Source organism: Triticum dicoccoides, chromosome 3A (assembly GCF_002162155.2).
Source record: "Triticum dicoccoides isolate Atlit2015 ecotype Zavitan chromosome 3A, WEW_v2.0, whole genome shotgun sequence".
NCBI lineage: Eukaryota > Viridiplantae > Streptophyta > Magnoliopsida > Poales > Poaceae > Triticum > Triticum dicoccoides.
The window spans coordinates 712,501,563-712,517,322 of NC_041384.1; positions in this window are offsets into that span (position 1 = coordinate 712,501,563).

Genomic DNA, 15,760 nt, shown 5'->3' on the forward strand with positions numbered 1-15,760 from the left:
TCTAGGAATATGAGACATCAGGAGCAGTGGCTAGACAAGCTCTCTCAGGACCAGACCTAGCGGCAGCAATGCTGGGTGACGTTCACGATCGTGTCGCCGATGTTAGACCGATGGTTCCAGTTATCCAGCTCTTGAGCACGCTTTGGAATCCACTGCACCTTCACCTCCCAGAATTGCTTTGTTGTTGTTGATATGGAGCACGGCTGTCCCCAACGAAGTCAGTTTCTTAGGATGCCTGCTGCACTTTTAACGGCTAATCTTTGAAGCAGACCTCTGCTACAAAATGTATAAGAAAAAACCACATGTCTGCCGGGGGTTTGCTGGCCCTAACAGAGTTAGTTACATCGGGTGGCTGGCCGGCTGGCCCTGACCGACTGAATAGTAAAGCAAACCTCTACCACAAGACACTCCAGGACACCACCATATGTCTACGTTGCACTTCCTATTACGAAGACCGGCTCCACTTTTAAATTTCTTAGAGCAACTCCAATGGAGCGACCCATTTCGTCCGCCCGCGTCTGTTTGAGTCGGCGCGGACAAAAGTGGCGGCCCAACGCGCCGACCCAAACGGACGTGCATCCGTTTTTCGTCCGTGGGCAACCCATTCCCGGCCCATTTTTGAGCCTGATTTGCGTCGGCGCGGACATGCGACGGACGCGCGCTTGCTCGCCTACTCCTGTCCCCGGACCTGCTCGTCTGTGGCACATTGGCCTTCCCTCCCCCCAGCCAACAAGCAACCCTCGCCCCCGGCTCCTCCGTCACCGACGCCGCCGCCCATTTTTCCGGTGACTCTTCCAGCTGCCGCCGCCTCCACATCCGCCCAGCAATGCCACCCCTACCCCCAGTCGCCCGCCGCCGCCGTTTGGACGCCGGGGAGAAAGCTGGTTCCCCGCCGCTGTTTCCCCCAAGCCCAGCCGCCCCGCGACCAAAAAGACGCCTCGCCGCCCCAGCCACAGACGACCGACACGCTCGTCGGACGCCGTCACCCTCGTCTGACGCCGGCCGGGCAGCTAGCTGGTCTGTGGGCGCCGCGTCTCCCCTCTCCGGCCGTCTCCTTCTTCGACGCCCGCAAGCTGCTCGACAGTTTGCCAAGGTACGAAAATGGACTCCGCCGACGAGTTCTTTTTCCACAATTTCCTTTGTGACTCCGACGATTCGTCCGACGACGAGGAGGAGATATTGGCTGCTGTGTTGGTCCATCACCACCTCAACAACCAGCGGCCGTTATACCGTGGCTCCATTCCGGGCCACCTTCCGGCGTTGAATCGTAACCAGGAGAGCGGGCAACATTTGAGCAGTTCACTCAGTTTCATGAGACATGCGTCATTGGGAAACTCACGTGCAACTGCAAAATGATTTGGTTGAGTATACGTGGACTCATGTTGGCAACCAATAGATGTATCTTTTTTATTCGTTTTGCAAAACTATGTGAAATATTTTTATTTTTATTTGGCCTGTAAACTATACTATTTATTTGGGCGAACTATTTTGTTTGTTAAATTTTCATTTCACCATATGTGAGAATGCAATGCAAAATTGGGCGGCCAGCCGGCCACGCCTGCACATATGGGTCGGCGCGTTGGGCGTGCTGCCGACCCATATGAAAAATAGGGCGGATGCCGGGCGGGCGGCCGACCCAAACGGACAAAAGGCGAACGAAATCGCCGTCCGTTTGGGTCGGCCCGTGGGAGTTGCTCTTAGTCTTCTCAAGCATGCACATTGTAGCACAAGATCGACATCAGCTGCTTTTTTTATAAAGAGAATTAATTAATATCACGAAGATACCAATTACCAAAAGGATGTCCAAAGACATCAAGGATGCACACAAAAAAACAAAAATTAAGAAGAGAGAAATAGAAAACAAAACCCCCGTCTCGGTGATGAAACACTCGCAACAACAACACTGTAATTAACCACCATCGAAGACAACACCCAAGACAACACCCAGACCGCAAAAGAGATTCTCCAAAGACGACACCTCCGAGAAGGAAACAATGCACAAACGTTGTTTTCACCCGATTGAAGATCTTGAGTTTTCACCTTGGACAAAAGCCCGAGTTCACAAAACCATGCCTTCAGCAAGGCCATTGCCAGGAAAAACCAAAGAAGGTCAGACCTTGGGCTTTCACCCTGGAAATCGTGACTTGGTACTTGAGGACCACCACCCAAAATGCAGTCCACCTGTGCTGCCACCCCCGTCTTGCCAAGCCCGCCGCTGCAACTCACCAACACCTGACACACAAGAAGAACCTGTGCTGTTATTCTTCATCGCCACCAATACAACTATCCACCATTACGAACCATGAATTTCCCACCTCTGTAAATACCATGGAAATCGATATTTACACATGTCCGATGACACCGACAAGAAAGTGAAGCTCGCGCCACTCCCTCATGAAGTGTCACTGGACGAAGATAAGGGGGTGTGCAACTGAATCGATTCTAATCTTGATATCTAGTGGCGCCATGCGTGAATCAGCGGAAATTTCCGAGAGGAATACCAGAACTCATCAGCGTCGGGATAGAGGAGGCCAGCATGAAGCAGATTGATGACTTGGCGCTCGAAGATCAGCAGGGCCAAACCACCATCATCTCCCTACAGGACTGGCCATAGAGAACAAGACAGCCTCTACGTCCGAATTGGCCCCGATCGGCCTTGAGACCCATATTACGCCCTGAGGCCCAGATTAGATCGGAGCAACCCGCAGCCGGCGGGGTGCCAGCACCTCTACATCGCCCTTCCACCGAAGAATATCAGGCAATGGTTGGTGTGAATGTTATCTAACACTGCTTCTATAGTCAGTAGCAGACCACAAAAGATGCAGCCTGTCTCCTTCGAGGAAGCCGCCGTGCCATTAGAATTGTACGCACACTACCGTCAATGTCATCCCTTCCGCACGTCTTTCTACATTGGCTGCATCGTGGTGACATGCTCCTCTCCATGAACAGTCTGGCGCCGTTACCACCTGGCACCCTTTTTTTTTTCAAGCACAGTTTGAGAGTGAGTGGATAAAAGGAGGTAAAAGCACCCCAAATACCCCAACTTACATGGAATGTGATGATTTAGTTCCAAACTTGTAAAATACAATTTCACCATACCCCAACTTGTACTAGATGTGATGGTTAGTCCCCGGCCTATCATAGCTCAACAAGTGGCAGCCAGGTGGCTTGACCGGGCTTCGCCCGCACTTTTGGAGGAAACACCCTGCCGTCTTCTCTAATTAGATGAAGTATTAGTTGATCCATTTATTCTCTGGATTGTTTAAACATGGTCGACACTCCAGTCTACCGGTTGAAGGTGGCCACCAACCTGCAGGAAACTGTCTGGGATGCTGACATTGTGGTGAATGGACTGTCGTCCACCAAGAAAAGGGAGGTGTTTGAGGAGCTCATCGAATATTGGAAGGAGCATATCTGTGTTCCGGTGATCATTTTGCCCGCAAAGGGCATAGAAGCCTTCTTGGGCCCAATTCCTCGTATCATCACGCCTATGCAAATGATTAGTACCGGAGGTAAGGATGTATCTTACTCTGTGCTTGCCCTTGCATATATTCTATCTAGGAGTATATCAAAGTGTGCAATCATTTGGTATCCTCGAGGAAGAGTGATTGAATCGGCTAGAGAATGTGGCGAAACCTAGGATAGTGTTTGGTAATCAAGTGTTTGAATTGGTTATTTCCTCCCTTGTGCAATGCTTGTATAATACACTGTTTATTGAGAAGAAGAAAAAAATATAGTAGCTTTTCAGTGAAAGCCTTGTAATTTTTTTACTATTGACGGAAAGCAAAGCTTATGGCTTGATAATGTGTTGTGCAATGTCTGATTTGTTAGAATTATTGTATAGGGACAGGAGAGGTTGTTTAAACTTGTATCTCAATTCTATCTTTTCTTCTCTCTTATCCCGTGCAACGACCTCCTGGTCGATCTCCTCCTCATCCTGATCGATCTCTCTCGATCTCCTCTCTGTAACTTGTGAACCAAGGCTTTGCCTCAATATATACAATGCGGCCCGAGATAAAGGGTTCTACGCTTCCCAAACTATTTCACATGGTAACAGAGCCTCTTCCTCATCAGATCAAAAGAGATCGCATCTAGCTACCTTCGCGACCGAGCCATGTCTACCACCTCCGCCTCCATGTCACCCAGCATCATGGGCGCGATCACCACCACACTACAAAAAAATACACTTCCGTGATGATACGTGTTTGTCACGGTAGGTCGCGTTTTCTGTCATGCATGTACATCCATGACAAATTTATGACAGAATCAAGATAGTCATACCTCTTCTGTCTTAGAAGTGTTCCATGACATTGCCAAAATTATCATCATGGAAGTGTCCACTTCCATGACGATAAATCGCGCGTCACGGAACTGCTTTCGTCAAGAGTGACCTACATGTAGCATCCACCGTAACGGAATGCCGTTAAGCTATCGGGTCGGATTTTGGATCCGATAACCCGTTAACAGCCACGACCAATGCCGATTTTCCACGTGTAAAATTCTCATTGGTTGACGGATCCACGCGTCAGCTCCGCGTTGGCACAGGTGTCACTCCAACAGTCGAGATGGGCCTATAATATGTTAACACGTGGACTGGCCCAAAAGTGGCCCACAAAGATTAAGTGGGCCGGCCCAATTGAAGGCCCATAAGATTTAGCAGACCATAATGGACCGGCCCAGCTAAAGGCCCACAAAATTTAGCGGACCATAATGGGCCGGCCCAGCTAAAGGCCCCCACGATTTTGCAGACCTTAATGGGCCGGCCCAGCTAAAGGCCCACAAGATTTTGCGGACCACAATGGGCCGGCCCAGCTAAAGGCCCACTAGATTCTGCCGACCATAATGGGCCAGCCCAGCTAAAGGCCCAACATTCTCTATCAAATCGGTCCATCAACGGCCTATCCTAAACTTGTCATCAACGCGGCCAATGGTCACTTCTAGCCCGTTAACAGTCCGCTAAGTAATTGGGCCGAATTACGGCCCGGTTTATTTCCGGCCTGTTAAAAGGTCCGGCTTCATTTGGGCCCATTTACAGGCCATCAAAACTTTCGGCCCATAAACGACCGTGAAGGATTTGGGTCATATTCGGCCATGTCTGACATTCGGCCTGTTAGAGGCCCACTATAGCTTTGGGCCACTTTCGGCCTGTTAACGCCGGACCTAAACCATGGGCCATATGTGGCCCAACGTCATATCGGGCCCATTAGCGGCCCATATAAAAATGACGATAATCTAAGCCGACCGAAGTTCCGGCCTGTTAAAGGCCCGTGTATTAGGTCGGCACATTTACGGCCCGTCCGAATTTCGACCTATTAAGTCCAGTGGGTTATTTAGCATGATCAGGGCCCAATCTCACTTTCGGTCTATTAAAGGCCCATGTATTTTATGGGCTCGAGATATTTACACCTGTAAACGGCCAATTTTTACTGAGGGCCCAAATTATGTTTAGGCATGTTAAAGGCCCACTATGGGCACAGGCCTACCATAAAAATATGAAAGCTTATGCTGATTTAGGCCCACATATTTTTAGTGGGCTACATGCCAATTTCGGCCCATCGTTTTTAGCCCAATTGGAATGGGCCCGACGAATGTTGGCATGTTGGGCTCCTACGAAGCTTTAGGCCGAATACATTACTAAGATAAACCTACACTATACAAAAATAGCATCGTAATTACTGCAGCCTGAGGCAGCATCATAAATATTGTATCACAACAAAATAAATTCCAACCATACAACAAAAGTCCTGTTGGCATAAAGTTTACAGTCCTTCCAGATAAAAGCACCATCAGATGTATAGAAGCACTGATCATTTGACCTGAGTGCTAATGTCTCAGGCTGTAGAATCTGATGGAGCAGCACGATCTCCACCTTTTTCCGCCATTGCTCTTGAACAACGAAGCGAATGTCTATTAGTCTGGTTTCAAAACCATTCATATCTTGACGACATTTCTCAACCACTATTCTTGTTTCCGAAACAACGTCCACTAGGGATTGGACTTGTGTCTGGAGCACAGATATGTCACTCTATGTAGCAGGAAGATTTTGTTCAGTAGGCAATTTGGACGAGGTTACCTTGACAACCAACCCAGAATTACATAGGAAGGTGCTTTTCGCACTGTTAGTGGAGAGATACTGACGCACTGCAGCAAGATGTGACATGGTGCCTGTAGTAGCCTCGTCACCTTCAGGTGGTTGTGGTTGTTCAGTCATTTGTTCCATAGCTTCCTGAAAGTTTGAACTTGTAGATTGGTGTACCAGATAAGTTACTAATGAGGCAAAAACAAACAAAGTAGGTTAAACGTTTATACATAACTTATTTTGGTGAACTACTGTAATACATTAGCATGTATTGTAGTGCCAACTACATAATAAAATCACATTCGGAATATATGTCCATGTACCATGCCTACTGTATTGTCTATTTCCTCACATTCGTTGACATCTAAGGATAAAGAGACATGGTTTAAAGTAGGATGAACATAGTATGACATCATTCATATCATGGGCAAACAGATATAAAACAAACAGACTATTTTATCATTGTGTGCGCACGTGAACATAACAACTAGATTACAGATCAAGACCAAAAGAATATCCTTCATCTCTTTTAAACCATGTAAGGTGAAATGATACGTTAAGACAACTGTGAATAAAACTGAACAGAGTAACTGATATTGGCTGCAAACCAAGTACTTAAATAAACACATCACAATACCAATCAGTTCAAGGCAGGAGGAGTAAGGACTTACAACAGCGGCTTGAACTGGTGTGCTCATGCCCTTCATCTTGCTGGTGTGGCAATCCTTGAAGATTTGCACTGCATTCGGTTCAAGTTCTTTTTGGCCCGCACGGGATTTCCTCTGTATTTGGAACAAGTCAGTATAGATACGATAATATGACACAAAAAAGAAGAAGGAAGTAGCAGCTATTTACAAGAGCCTCGCAGTGTGCAATATAGCTACGAGATCCTGTGGTCTGTTGGAATTTCACTTTAGAACGGTTGGTTTTGTTCTTCAAACAGTTAGCTGATACACTTGTAAGGCACATACATAAATACAAGTTCAATATGTGGTCTAAACAAATACATATAGCCTACCTGTGATACTTTGAATCAGAATAGTGTTTAACGAGGGCTGTCCAGTCTTCATCTATAATATTTTCCACTGGAGATGTTTGGGCGATTTCATTGTTAGCCTTGCCTTCAAAGTGAGATTTTCTAAGGTGGTACCGATATTGTCGCAGAGAAGAGTAAAAAACATGAGTGCATGCTTGTCTAGTTGCATCATCTTTCGGATCCAACTTGAGCCTCATCTGTTGAAAAAAGAATGTAAGTCTTATTAGGAGGAAGCTAGAAAGTATGGGACAGAGCAAGACAATATTACTAATTGCGATGAATAACATTACTTACGGATAAATGGTCAAGGAAGGTGTTAAACTGGGTATTGTCTTTCTCATTCCTGTACCGGATCCACGTTGGGAGGATACGTGCATGACACCTAACGGCAACGGCTGCCTCTGATACTAACTTGGCTGATTTGTAGCATCATGTGGCCTTTTTAAACCTGCCTCAAAATGGATCTCGATTCTTCCTCCTTTAGATTTTGTTAATTTGTCAAGCATTATCCCTGATGTCTGTTTCCGCTTGCGCCATAGTGCTAGTTCAACAACGAATATGGAAAGTGTTAGTGTACATCAAACTGTGAGAGTACATATAAAGGAGCATGCAACTGCAACTTGACTCGGTCAGGTACCGCCTTAGTGTTGATGCCCATGAGGTTCATCTGATCTTGCCAAGTCTTGTTGTGTCAGCAGTGCTTCCGAAGTAGTGTTAGGTGTGAAGGCAGCTTGGGAACTGGCCAGTTCCGGAGCAAACGAACGAGTAACTAGGGATGGAAATTTTATCCATGGATCTGGATACCCATGGATACCCGACCCGATTGGGAAAGGGTATGGGGCGCATTTCTGCCCATGGGTCCGTGGATATGGATACCCACGGACAGCCGGGTTGGGCATGGTTATAGTTTGTGCTCCATGGATATCCAATGGATACCCGTATGGCATGTGGGGCCATATGTCAGTGACAGTAGAAAGAGCGAATCAATGGGAAACGGCAGGCAATATGCAACTGGTGCCATAAGCTATATGCTACAGAATCAACCTCTGGTATGTCACACTTAAGCACTCATCGTATTACTTTTTGCCTACTTATGCATGTAGTTTATGTTGTCATTTGTGAGTGAATGATGATGAGTTAACTTGATCTTTGGGAAGGATTCATGCTGACTTTTCTATGCCCATGGAGCTCCATGGGTATGTGGGTATCCAGTAGGTTTGGGCATGGGCACAAGTTGTGCCCATGGATAATTTGGTGGATGGGCAGAGGGTAGGAATATGGGTCAGGGGTTGGATTTGGACCAGCTCCACCCGCCCCAAACCCGACCCATTGCCATCCCTACGAGTAACTCATTGAGATGCTGGTACAGTTGAAGCGAATGCTACAGCTGGTGGAGCAGGTGATACTGTGTTTGTAGATTTAGCCGGTGGACTTGGACCTTCTACTGCACTATAAGTACCAGAGGAATCTCGATGGCAGAACGTTTTCCGTTTCACCCGACGAGTAACAGCACTCCCTACTATATTATTTTCCTTGCTCTTTTTTGACTTTGCCATGTCAAGTTGTACCCACAACACAAAAGAATAAAATCAATCTTCAGAACTCATTGATGCATGATACAGACAAGCAATACTTTGATGTAAGACAACCGTATGAGGATGGAATATGTAAGAAAAACAGGACGGCATGACATATTCATAGCTACGATGTGCAAACTAAGCAGAAGGATTTTCAAGAAAATAGAAGTAATGCAAGCTAGACACCATATGAAAGATGCAACCAATATTACTCTGCCAAGTTAAAAGTGTCTTGTCATAAGTGGCAATTCGAAAAATTAGAAGCAGTACAACGTAGAAATCAATGCAAGATGCAACCACTATCAAATTGCCATGTTAGAAGCGTCCAATCATGAGTGATTGATGCAGGATACACAACAGCAGTACTTTGCTGTAAGAACATGATATGATAGATAGATGCAATGTATTCTAGACACAGAAAGTCATGTCATATGCACATGTATAACGTATAAACTCAGCAGGTGCAATTTAATCAAAATAAAAGAAATACAGGCTAGACAACATATGCAACATGAAACCAATTATCACACTTTCTACTTAGAGCAAGCACGTGCGATGGTGGAGTACGGGAGATGAACTCATCATGTAGACTTGGGACTTCAACTTCATTAGCAGTAGCAGTGGCAAATCTAGAGAGTCTCTGTTTGCCTCGGTGCGGGGGACCACCAACATCCCCTAACTTACTCTTTTCCTTCCTATTTTCTGATATTGCCTTATGAAGTCAAAACCACAAGAAGATGAATAAAATTAGCTCTGCATAACTGGTTGATGCATGATACAGACCAACACTATTTGATGTAAGGCAAGCGCAGGATAGGAGGATGTAATATATACAAAAAAAGACAGCGTTTCATATTCACACGTACGATAGGAGGATGGAATATGTATGAAAAAATAGTAAGAGGAAGGCATTTCAACAAAATTAGAAGAAATGAAAGCTAGGCACCATATGAACATGCAACCAATATCACTCTATCAGGTAAAAAGTGTCTCGTCGTAAGAGCCATTTCAAGAAATTAGAAGCAGTACAAGCTAGCACTACTAGAAAAACCCCTACTAATGGCGCACCTAATATGGCCATTAATGGCGCATCTGTGGTGCGCCATTAACAGCACGCCATTAGTAATTTTTACTAATGGCGCACCACCTGGTTCGCCATTAGTATCTGGTATACTAATGGCGCACCGCGGGTGCGCCATTAGTATAGGCCAGCGTGCGCCATTAGTATGCCTCCCAGGAGCCATGTATACCCAGGTGCTTTGGCATACTAATGGCACACCACCACTGGATGCGCCATTAGTAACCGCATCATACTAATGGCGCACTACCCAGTGATGCGCCATTAGTATGCACTGTCATACTAATGGCGCACTGTCCTGTGATGCGCCATTAGTATGAATATTAGGTTTTTTTTATCTTTTTATTTTCTGTTTTTTGCACAGGTTACAAAATGTATAGTTTGACAAAATATAGACAGCACACATCAACAACAGATTCATCGAATACAATAGAAGATTAGTCTTTGAATACAATTCATCATATTAGTCTCCGAATACAATTCATCATATTAGTCTCCGAATTAAAAAGACCGAACAAAGATAGAACATTATATTACAAGTCTCGAGACCGCGAGTAGCGAGTTTGTCTTCACATTACAAGTTGATATCGATCATCTAAACTACCATCACATAGAAGAGAGCTGCGGTCATCACGATGAGCATCATCACCATGAAACTCGTCTTCATCCGGTTCCTCCAACGCTCCCTCCCCTCTCCCGCTAGATAGCGGGCGTATCTAGATTCGGCCTCGGCCCTAGTGGTGTACCCTTTGTAACTGTTACCGCTGAATCGGTGAACCTGTCTCCGACACTCCTCCCAGTCATCGTAGACTCCGGGAACCTTACCCTTGTACACGACATACGTCGGCATCGCTATGCACTAGCCAAACGAAACGTTAGTACCAATTCACAGACAATACATAAGCAATATATAATTATGCAACAGAACGATCGGAAGAGAAAAGGAAGACATTAATAGCATCGATTACATCTAAGTTGAACGACTCTCGAAACCAAAGAGACATACTACAAGTTCATTAAAGTTTAATTACAACATGAGCCAATCGATGTTTCAGAACTAGACAACTCGACTCAAGGGACCGGAGCGTGGATGAAGCCGCCATCTATCGTGGGAGTCATGAAAGAACGGGCGTTGTCATCCTGCATTTGTAGCATTGTGTCGATGTCACTGTTGGACGGTTGATTTCTGAGGTAGAACTGCCCCGTGGTACGAAGGACATCTTGATGGATGATTTCCGCAAACTCCGACTGGATGCGAAAGAATTCTTGTCGGAGGTCCGCGTCCTGGATTGCCGACACACTCGCGGCCCAATCTTTGAGTTTACTCGGTAGCAAAAGTTGATGATGGTCCCGTACGATCGCCCGCATGTGATGGATGGCGTAGTAGGCACCCTTCTGACCGCCAGGCGGCTGCTTGACGCAGCAGAACGTCGTATTGTGGGAGAACACGTGCTTGCCGTACTTACGAATAGGCCTGGTGAAGGTGCCTCCAGATTGGGCGTAGCCGGGGAGAACATCATCAAGAACCTTCTTGACATTTGTGTAGTCTACGTTCGACTGACGGTCCGGGTCGAAATACGTGGCCATGGAATATTTGGGGCTTAGGAGGATGAGCGTGCAACGTGTGTCACTGCAGAAAACACGGAATGTTAAAAGAAAAACGATCGAAAAGTAAGAATTCATATGTTACGGGCCGGTTGAGGGGAGGACTTACTCGGGAAAGTAAGGCACGAGGAAGTTATCCTTATCTTGGTTTGCCAGAATGACGCCTTCGAGGTAAGAACTCGCGACTTGCCGGTCCCCAGTGCTGCCCAAGATCTTGGCACGCATGTAGAAGGGGTCGACTATCACGATGTCCGGGGTCTTGTCGCGAATGATCCGCATCTCCATACTCAGCGAAAATAGCCGAACGAAGGTGTAGTGCAGCGGATGAAGGTTCAACATAGCGTGGATGTCATCAAAACGCAGGACGATCGTACGCCCGATGGAGTTATCCACAAAGCCCTTGCCCTCTGGCACCTTGGCCGCGAAAACCGGGTATGCCACATCCTTCTCCCTGAGACGCCGCTTCTCCAAAGCAAGAACACTGTCATGCAGACTCCGCATAGCACCGGTTGCAGCATTGAGCATATTTGTCAGTAGCAGCGCCCTACCCGCCACATGCACCCTCCTCGAGATATCCTGCGGTGAAGGTGGCCCGTCCTGAGCACGGATCGTACTCGGTGCCGGCTGGCTCGCACCCTTCTTAGTCTTTCTTTTGCGTGCCTTCTTCTTCTCCTGTAATGGGACCGAGTTCTGCTCACAGACCGCCTTCTTGAGTGTGTTGGGGCTGATAATATTTCGCACCTCGCCTATCTGAGGCTCGGTGAAGTCGGCAGCTGGAGGCGTCTCCTGAGAGCTGAACGCCAGACGGCGCCTGTTGCAACTTGGCTTCTCCGCGGTACGAGCTAGATCGCACACGTCTTTTGTTGGGTTTGGTTCTTGAGAAGGAGGCCCCATGAAGTCGCCATCGTACCCATGCTCGGCAAAGTACTGATCGACGTTGCCAAATGTATCGTCGTCGTCGTCGTCGTCGTTCTGATCCTGTGCCATATGCATGTTTGGATCCAGTGGCATAGGGATGTCCGGCACCGTTACGGCGGTCTTGCCATGGGGCCGACTTGGCGCCGGCACGACTGGCGGTGTTGTCTTTGGGGTGGTGTCCCCCGCCCCCAAACGAATCTGGCTCTTCGGCCAAAGCAGGGGCCAGCTCAGGCAGGCGCTGAGGGTCATCACGTCATCATCGTCGGCCCCGACGGGTCGAATCGGAGGTAACAAGTCATCGCAGCCTGGCAGCACCCGAACCAATTGAACCCTAAACAAGTTGGGTGGCATCTGGGTACCGTGGAACAAGGGGTTGCCCGGTTGAACGATTTTGCCCTTGGCGACATCGACCAACTCGTTGTTCACGAAGTGGAGGAGAGTGCACGGAACGTCGGCGGCGCCCTGCGAAAACATGTAGGGCGTCAGGGATGCCCAGTCAAAGGCAAGGAGATGAAGTCCTCGGCCGAGAGAGGCTTAATTAGTTACCGTGATGATGGCGTCGAGCTCGGCTAATGTCGAGGCACCGCCAACGGCGGGCGTGCAGTTGACGGAGCGGCCGCTTGCTGAAGAGGTGCCGGCCGGCGTACACCCTGGTGCATTAAGCTCCCGTGCCGGCGTCGGAGACACCAATGCCGCCTCCGCCGGAGGCACCAATGGCCGCGCCATCGCATTATGCGAGTTGCTGGCCGTGAAGCTAGGAATCGGGGGCGGCCCCTGTTGGCCGCCCGCAATCCACGCACTCAACCCCGAGATCAAGGTAGGCACAAGGGCGGTGATCGTCGCTCCGAGTCGTTGTTCCACTTGCTCTTGGACAATCTCCAGAATCCGCGCCACCTGTGCCTAGAGTTCTTGAACCTCTCGCGCCTGGCTTTCCGAGCTGGTCTTTTTCTCCTTCCGCACACCGAGCTGGTCGTTGTTCCATTTTTTTATAAGACGGTGCGCGGGGTGCGGGGGGTCGGCGGCGGCGGTTGAGTAGGGGAATCGAGGGTGCGGGGGGTCGGCGGCGGCGGCCGGTGGACTGGGGGGTGCTCGGCGGCGAGGGGGGCCGGATCTGGCGAGGTGGGATAGCGATCGAGATGGAGGGGGATCAAGATCGAGTGTCCATGAAATTTAAAAATATTCATGATAGTTCAAAAAGTACCCATGAAATACAATCGAGAAATGAAGGCTACGATTTAAATACAATCGATCTTAGCTAGCTATCTGTTCACAATCTTCTTGCCCTTCTTTTTCGCAAATGGAGTTCTTCTGTGGAACAGACGTCCTTTAGGTAGGGTGGTCCTGCTTCTTCTTGTGGTGTATGCTGCTACTTCATCATCGTCGTCATGTTCGATCCTCGGGTCGCCGTACTTGTCGAAGTCTTGCTCATTGGCTACTCCATCCATTCCGATGATCTTCCTTTTGCCTCTCCTCACGACAACACGACTGGGCTTTGGCGGGTCGGTAATGAAGAAGCATTGGTCCACTTGGGAAGCCAGTACCCATGGCTCATTTTTCGCGGTGACGTTTGCGCCCGCGGTCTTGGATTTGGCTTCGGGTATAACCATGGTGGTGAAATACCGGTCTTCTTTTATGACGTTCTTGGCCCATCTGACACGGAACATCGGGACCTTCTCTCCAGCGTAGCTCAGCTCCCAGATCTCCTCGATCCTTCCGTAGTATCTGTCCTTGTCGTTACTGGTGTAGGATTCCATCGTTACCCCGGAGTTCTGATAACCATCGCTCTTCATGTCCTTGGCCTCGGTGTAGAATGTGTAGCGGTTGATATCGTACGCCTCATAGGTCATCAGGTTGTGCTCGGCGCCCTGTGACAAGGCGAATATGAGTTGTTCTTCCGCGGAAGAATCCTCATGTAAAGGGTACGACAGAAGCTTATGCTTGAACCAACGCGTGAAACATGAGTTGTGCTCTTTGAGTGTATCTCCGTCCGTCCTCTGTTGGCCTCGGTCATTGTACGTCTTTTTAATGAAGGTTTTGTGCTCTACCACCCAAGGATCGACCACGTCTATGTGTTGTAGCGCGACTAGGTTTGCTCTTTCAAAGTCGGCGAGTCGACCCTCAAAGTCGGCAGTGGGCAGTCTTTCCAATTTTTCAACAGCTTGTCTATTTCCTCGCCGCTCCTCGTACACGGGCGTTTTCGGGGTTCGGTTTCACCATCGAACAGATCCTTGCGTTTCCTCCACGGGTCATCATCGCGAAGCCACCTTCGATGTCCCATGAACACGGTTTTCGAAGACCCGGGATCTCTATCTAGCTGGCGATACGTTGTGTCATCCATGCACCTTACGCATCCAGAAAATCCGTGGACTACCTGCCCCGCAAGATATCCGTAACCGAGATAGTCGTGCACCATCGTGAGCAGTGCGGCTCTCATAGGGAAATATTCTTTCTCTGCGGCGTCCCACGTATTGGCTGGCGTTTTCCACAGCGTGTCAATCTCCTCTTTCAGCAGCCCCAGATACAGATTGATGTCGTTCCCTGGTTGTTTCGGCCCTTCAATTAGCATACTCATGTGAATGTACTTCCTCTTCATGCACAACCAGGGGGGAAGGTTGTACATCCACACGAACACAGGCCAGGTGCTATGTGTGCTTCTCTGGCTGCCAAACGGATTGACTCCATCGGTGCTCGCGCCCAGCACGATGTTCCTTCTATCGTTCCCAAATTCTGGGTATTCAAAGTTCAACGCTTGCCACTGGCTCGCATCCTTAGGGTGACTCAGCATCTTGTCTTTTTTATCTATCTCCGGATCATTTGCGTCATCTTCTCGCTTCTTCTCCTCCCTATCCGCGTGCCAACGCAGGAGCTTTGCTACCTTAGGGTCCGCGAAATACCGCTGCAGACGAGGAGTGATCGGAAAGTACCACACCACTTTTCGAGGAGCTTTCTTCCTCTTCTTGTATCGAGTGACACCGGACATATGGTAGACTCCGCGTGCTCGTCCCGATAAATGATGCAATTGTTCATGCACACATGGTATTTCACGTGCGGTAAATCCAGAGGACACACGATTTTCTTCGCCTCCTCCAAACTGGTCGGGCACTTGTTCCCCTTGGGAAGACGTTCGTGCCAGAATGACATGTTCTCGTCGAAGCATGCGTCGGTCATTTTGTGTTTTACCTTCATCTCCAGAGCCATGAGCGTTACTTTCAGGCGGGTATCCTCGGGCCTGCATCCTTCATACAATGGAGTAACCGCGTCTAACTCAAGTTGATCCATCTTGGCTTTCTCTCGGGCGGCAGCTCTTGCGTTATCCGTCTGCTTGAGAAGCAGCTCTTGAATATGAGGGTCCTGCACCCAGCCCATCGATGGTCCAGCGTCGTCTGCTCCGCCGACATCATCATCATGTCCTGCATCTTCTACATGATGACTGTGTACAGCATCACCGTCGTGATCATCTCCTGGGG